General features: G+C 43.4%; 1 pseudogene; it reads left to right on the top strand.

Annotated features, from left to right (window-relative positions):
• The first annotated feature begins 916 nt into the window (after positions 1–916).
• Positions 917–1532, top strand: LOC128568614 (MOB kinase activator 1A-like; annotated as a pseudogene).
• The last annotated feature ends 5658 nt before the right edge of the window (positions 1533–7190 follow it).

Here is a 7190-nt window from a genome sequence, read left to right as displayed (position 1 = left end):
CAAATTGAGTCCCTTCAAAAATTCATATGTAGAAGTCCGAACCTCAGAAATCTAAGAAAGTGACTTTATTTGGAAATAGGATCATTGCAGATGTAATTAATTAGGTGGGTTAAAATAAGGTCATATGGATCAGAGTAGACTCCTAATCCCGTGACTGGTGTCCTTGTAGGGGAAAATTTGGACACAGGCACAGGCACACAGGGAATATACCATGTGACAATGCAGACAGAGATCAGGGTCGTGGGCCTACAAGCCAAGGAACACCAAAAATTGCAAACCAGTTGCCAGAAGCTGGAAGACAGCCATGATTCTCTCTTACAACCTTTAGGAGGAACCAACCTGGCTAACACCTGGATCTCAGACTTCCAGCCTCCAGAACTACAAGATAATATATTTGTGTTGTTCTGAGCCACCTAGTTTCTGGTGCTTAGATACAGCAGCTCTAGGGAAAGAATAAAATGATGGTGAGTTCTACAGAATAAAAAACTAAGGTAGGGAAAGAGGATAGCATGGAGGTTGCCATTTAAAATAGAGTAACCATGCAAGTGACTGCTTCATGGGATGGGGGATTTTGTTTTGAGCCAACAAAAATATTTTAGAATTAATTAGAGGTGGTCGTTGTACAACATTGTGAGTGTTCTGTGAGACACTAATGTTCACAGTTTAAAACAGTTCATTTTGGGGCGGCGCCTGTGGCTCAAGGAGTAGGGCACCGGTCCCATATGCCAGAGGTGGCTGGTTCAAACCCAGCCCTGGCCAAAAACCACAAAAAAAAAAAAAAAAAAAAAAAAAAAAAACAGTTCATTTTGGAGCAGCCAGTGCCTAGCTTCTGCTGTCAGTGAGCTGAGGACTGGCTGCTTTCTCCCACCATCCAAATCCTGACTGGGGTGGGGCCACGGGCCTCTGAGGACCAAAGATGAAATTCCCCTTCAGCAACTGCTCTTCTAAAACAGTCAAACCACAGAAGAATATCCCCCAAAGGAGCTCATCAGTATGAACTCCTAAAACAGGCAGAAGCAATTCTAGGAAGTGGGAATCTCACACAAGTTGTGATGTTGCCAGAAGGAGAGGACGTCAATGAATGGATTTCTGGTAGCACTGTAGATTTCATCAACCGGGTCAACATGTGAAGCAGGTTGTCGAGTCACCTCTGCAGGTGCAAGGTTGGAACATCACTGGGCACATGGTACTAATGTCAAAAGCCAGTCAAATGTTCTGCTCCAAAATACATCAACTATGTGATGACTTGGGGTCAGGGTCAACTTCATGAGGAAACTTTTTCCTTCTAAGATTGGTATCCATTTCCCAAAAACTTTATGCCTGTGGTAAAGCCCCTTCTAACGTGTCTGTTCAGAGTTTACATCCATATTTATCATCAGCTCTTTGATTGTGTGATGCAGCTGCAAAAGGTGGCTTATCTCAACCTCCTTTCAGCATTTGTTTTCTTTGTGCAGGAGTTTAATCTGATTGATAGGCACACATTAGCACCTCTTTGGGAATTAATTGAGAAACTTGGATCAAAACACAGATAATGTTCCTTCTAGAACACAGTTCCCTTCTCACTTCACCTCCTACGGAAGCTATTTCATTACTGTCTGTTACAGCTAGTGATGTAAACTTTAAGAAAATAAGATAAAAAGATGCATTGTCTACTGATAAAATTTTCCCAAAGGTACATTGGCCTACAGCTTCACAGTGACACCTTTAAGGACATAGTCAATGTGAAGTGTACTGTGTGACCACTGCTGTTTCTGTCACAGAATCATACTTGGTTGTAATATGTGATGACTAGCCTGCAGTTGATGTTTACTTGTGAGTCTTTTACTCAAAAAAATTACCGAATCTGTTTCAGGTGATGGCATAATGGACATTAAGAATTCCTACCAATAATTTATGGATAAGTTTCCAGACCAAACTTCCTAATAATAAACATTGATATTATTATTTTATTTTACAAATAAAAAAGGTATCTTCAAGTTTACTTAAGATGTAGAACATTTGTATCATTTTGAATAACCTTTTAGGTTGAAGTTTGCATGCTAGTGTTTGTATGGACAAGATACATGTATACTTTTTTCAAAATCAATGACTGCAGTTTAAATCATTTTATGACATACAGAGAATAGGAGTATTCAAAGTTATTATTATTATTATTATTATTTTGAGACAGAGTCTCAAGCTGTCACCCTCGGTAGAGTGCTATGGTGTCACAGCTCACAGCAACCTCAAACTCTTGGGCTTAAGCAATTCTCTTGCCTCAGCCTCCCAAGTAGCTGGGACTACAGGCGCCTGCCACAATGCCTGACTATTTTTTTTTTTTTTTTGGTTGTAGTTGTCATTGTTACTTGGCAGGTCCAGGCTGGCATCAAACCTGCCAGCTCCGGTGTATGTGGTTGGCACCCTAGACGCTGAGCTACGGATGCTGAACCCAAAGTTATTTTTAAAGTGACTTTATTTAGAATTTATTTATATCCATCTAAATTATTAGTAGAGTGTGTATATCAGAAGTAATTTTTTTTGTGGCTTCTAAGAATGGTCTTACAGGTTTTTATTTGGAAAGGCTTCATTTAAATTAATTGGATATATAGCTTTTGGCTGAGAAAAAGGAAACTCCCCCCCAAATATGACACACATAGACCTTAAAGCCACTATTTCATTCATATATTTTTTCAGAAGCCTTGAAATTCTGGATAAGAAAATGGAACAGGGAGGAGTCAAGAGGGCTGAGTAGAAGCAGCTTTCGCCAGAGGCTCCTGTCCAGAGGGAAAGGTGTTAGACTGAAGTGGACTTGGAGGAAAGAAAGTGAGGTGCACATCATCCCTGCTGTGACAAGCTGGGAGACCAAGAGAGAGGTCAGAAGATAACAAAGATCAGGCACTGAGTAAATAATCAGAAGGTGCTCCTTTCCCAGGGGATGGGAGATCCCTCCCCTGACCGGGAGCTAGCAGAGACTTTCCCCAAGGGAGCAGAGAACAAAGGCCCTCTCACCTCACCTCCTGGGAGACCCTAAGTCCTAGTTCTTCTAAACCTGAGAGGTTTCAACTCTGAGTCCAGGCCTCATCCTGCCTGGCACAAAAGTTAATGAATATTCCCTGTCCTCAATCCTGAGCACACAGCTCACCTCCCCCCATTCTGCCCCCTACAGAGGCTGGAGTGTGTGTCGGATTCACTGAGCTGCTGGGGCACCGTGTGGACGGCTGAGCTGAGAAGTAGATTGGAAACAGTGGGGCCACAGCTCTGACTTTGGCAGGGAGAGGGGTGAACTTTCCCAACTTCCTTTCCCACTAAAGACCCTTCTCCCATGCCCCCTGGGACTCTCGGACAGATCCACCTGCAGAGTTTTGTTTTCTGGCCACCGGGAGACCCTCCAAACTCATGTGTGTAGGTGTCGCTCCTGCAGCCTGAGCAAGTTTGCCTGGAACTCTTCTGCCAGCGCCATCTGCTGATTCTTGTCCTTGGCTGCCACCATTGGGGTTGCACGTTCACCACTTGTTTAACTTTGTTTTAGCAGGCTGGAGGGTTGCGGCAGGGAGGGGCAGATTCACTGGGTCTGTCTGCAGATCGCCCTCCTCCAGCGATGGCCAGAGAGGGGCAGGGCCACAAATATGGGTGTCTTTGTCCAACAGAGACTCCTGAGGGTTAGGTATGGGGCAAGCTGACATGAAGACAGAGCTGGGTTGCACTATGTCACCAAGCCAGCCCTCAGAGACTGGCTGCAGTTCTGAAAGCAACCTTTGCAAGGCTGTAGGGAAAAGGCTACTATCACAAGCTCCAGTTCTTGGAACAGGGGTGTTAAGCTCCATTTCCCAGGGCCTCCAGATCTGGTTTCACCCCACCAGTTTTAGTTGCTAAATACATTGGCAAAGTGCCCTCTAAGGGTTCCCAATTAGATTATCTCTCAATAACTATTTAGGGACAACCTAACATTTCAGTTAAAAAAGTATAATTAATAATTTTTTTTTTAAAGCTGAAAATAGGCTCTAATCAGTGGTTAGGGCACTGGATTCACCAGGGCTGGCAAGTTCAAACCCTGGGGCTGGTAAACAACAATGATAACTATAACAAAAAAAAAAAAAAAATAGCTGGGCATTGTGGCAGGTGCCTCTAGTCCCAGCTACTTGGGAGATTGAAGCAAGAGAATCACTTGAGCCTAGGAGTTTGAGGTTGCTGTGAGCTGTGGTGCCATAGTACTCTACAGAGGGTGTATAGTGAGACTCTGTCTCAAAAAAAAAAGGGGGCGGGGTAAAAATACTCATGGGGAGGAGCACAGCAGAACAACTCTGGCAACATAAAAAATCAAAGTAGATCAACTCTCCCGAGATATTACAAGGGAGATACAACACAAAATGCTATGCATAGGGAAATTGCTGAAATGTCAGAAATAGAATTCAGAACATTACAGAATATACATGGCAAATAAAATTATTAGAATTGAGTTGAAGATAGAAGTAGAAATCCAACAAGTAGTCCAAAGTTGTTTCAAGAAATGAATGAATTCAAAGACAAAGTCACTAGGGATATGGACCTAATTAGAGAAGATATAGCAGTGCTTAAGGAATTGACAAAGGCCTTCAAAGAGCTTCAAAACAAAGTGGAGACCCTCAGTAGTAGAGTAGAACATGAAAAAAACAATTCAGAAATTAAAGACAAGACTTTTGAACTATCCCAAGCATTCAAGAGACAGAAAAAAAGAAGAACAAAACAAAAATCTCACAATAGTCTCTGAGAGAGGTATAGGATCATTCTAAAAGAGCAAGCATCCAAATTATAGGAATTCTTGAAGGAGAAGAGGATGGTCCTAAAGGCACTGATGTTCTACTTCAAGATATTATGGTGGAGAATTTCTCGGGCATTGCAAGAGACATAGACATTCAGATACTAGTTTCAGAACCCCAGCACAATTCAATCCAACAAAGCATCTCCTAGACACATTGTAATTAACTTTGCCAAGGTTAATATGAAGGAGAAGATACTGTAAGCAGCCGGGCATAAGAAAAGTCTTACCTACAAAGGAAAAAATACCATATCTTCCAGCTGAAACTTTTTAAGCCAGAAGAGGATGGTCATTGGCCTTTAAACTTCTTAAACAAACAGTTTTCAGCACAGGGTCCTGTACCCTGCTAAACTGAGTTTCATTTGTGATGGAGAAATCAAATATTTTACTGACATGCAAATGTTGGGGAAATTCGCCATAACTAGACCAAGTCCACAGGAAGTACTCATGATGGTCCACCACCAAAGTAAACACACCATAATTTAAAGAACAAAGCCTAAAAGGCCAGGCACAGTGGCTCATGCCTGTAATCCTAGCACTCTGGGAGGCTAAAGTGGGTGGATAACTTGAGCTCACAAATTCAAGACCAGCCTGAGTAAAAGTGGGACCCCCATCTCTACTAAAATAGAAAAAAACTGAGGAAAGAGGATCACTTGAGCCCAAGAGCTGAAGCTTGCCAGGAGCCATGACTCCACGGCACTCTACCCAGGGAGACAGCCTGAGAATCATTCTTGTGCTCCGGCTGACCCTGTCTGGGGTTGCGGGTTCACCACTTGTATAACTTTGTCTCCAAGAAGGGTAACAAAGATCGGGTACTGAGTGAACAGTCAGAAGGTGCCTGTTTCTTTGGTTGTGGTTGTCATTGTTGTTTGGGAGGCCCAGGCTGGATTCTTATCTGCCAGTTCCTGTGTATGTGGCTGGCACCCTAGCCTCTGAGCTACAGGTGCTGAGCCTAAGGTGCCTGTTTCCAAGGGGAGGGGAGACCCCACAGCACTCTACCCAGGGCGACAAAGTGAGAGTCTTTCATCAGGATGAGAAGGACTGACTGATGACTTAGCTATGGAGGAAGGTGAAAGATGGCTACAAAAAGGGTGCCAAGGTTTGGGGACTGGGCAACTAAAGCAATTGCCCCTGACTGAGATGAGAAAAAGACTGGAAAACAAGGGTAGATGAAAAGCAAAGACAAGAGTTCAACTTGGAGCAAGATAAGTTTGTCAATAAATTTCTGAATCAAAAGGATGTTGGTGCTGAATTTGAAGTAATTTCCATTTAGGATCCTTATTCATCATGCAGCAGTGAGACTTCCCAATTGCATGGGAGGAACTGATCTGCCTAAACCAAAGGTATAAAGCAATGCAGATTTCAGTGACAACCTGACAATGTCTTGAGAACAGAAGCAATAACTGGTCCTATATCTTATGTGACAGAGAGTGTTAATTGTCTCCCAGTAACTCCACTTTTCCCATAGTGGGAAAATTACTTTGCTGATACACAAATCTCCAGGATAAAGACTAAATTCTCTGGCTGCCCATGAAGCCAGCATAGCCATTTCAGTAATTCATGTCCATGGGACGTGCACAGAAATGTCATGAAGAGCCTTCTTCACCAGACGGCTGCTGTGCCATTTGCCCACTATTCCTTGTGACTTTGTTCCTGATCCCCAGTGTGTAGAGATCACATCTGGCTGTAGCTATAGGGCTCAAGCCACTATCTTTTTTTGTTTTTTGTAGAGACAGAGTTTTACTTTATTGCCCTCAGTAGAGTGCCGTGGCGTCACACGGCTCACAGCAACCTCCAACTCCTGGGCTTAGGCGATTCTCCTGCCTCAGCCTCCCGCGTAGCTGGGACTACAGGTGCCCGCCACAACGCCTGGCTATTTTTTTGTTGCAGTTTGGCTGGGGCTGGGTTTGAACTCGCCACCCTCGGCATTTGGGGCCGGCGCCCTGCTCACTGAGCCACAGGCACCGCTCCTCAAGCCACTATCTTGATTGAAGAGGACTGGAACTACTCTTTGGGGAACCCTGAAAGACATTTAGGTCTGGGAGGTTTCTGCAGAGCTGACCTGCCATACCACCCCTTAGGGCAATGCCTTGAATTTTGTGAGGGAGAAATAAAGTTTTGTATCATTCCCAATTTTTCCTTTTTCTATTATAGCCACATCTAATTCTAGCTAATATAATTTGAAATTAAAGTTGGAAATTATTTAATCCAGCTCCTTATAGATGAGAACACTGAATCTCAGAGAGAGCCATGATTTGGTCTATAGAATTTTGTTCCATAGCCATCTCCTAAGTGTTAACTGTCTCTGCAAGCTACCACATAATAGTTCCCCTTAATTTAGATTTTCTAGGAAAGAAAGTGGTAGGAACGGGGTGGTCGCTTCTGTTAGATCTAAAGGCAGCTCTCCAGAACTCCT

Source organism: Nycticebus coucang, chromosome 1 (genome assembly GCF_027406575.1).
Source record: "Nycticebus coucang isolate mNycCou1 chromosome 1, mNycCou1.pri, whole genome shotgun sequence".
In the NCBI taxonomy this organism is placed as follows: domain Eukaryota; kingdom Metazoa; phylum Chordata; class Mammalia; order Primates; family Lorisidae; genus Nycticebus; species Nycticebus coucang.
The sequence above is the reverse complement of the archived record's forward strand: the minus strand, read 5'-3'. Positions and strand labels throughout refer to the sequence as shown.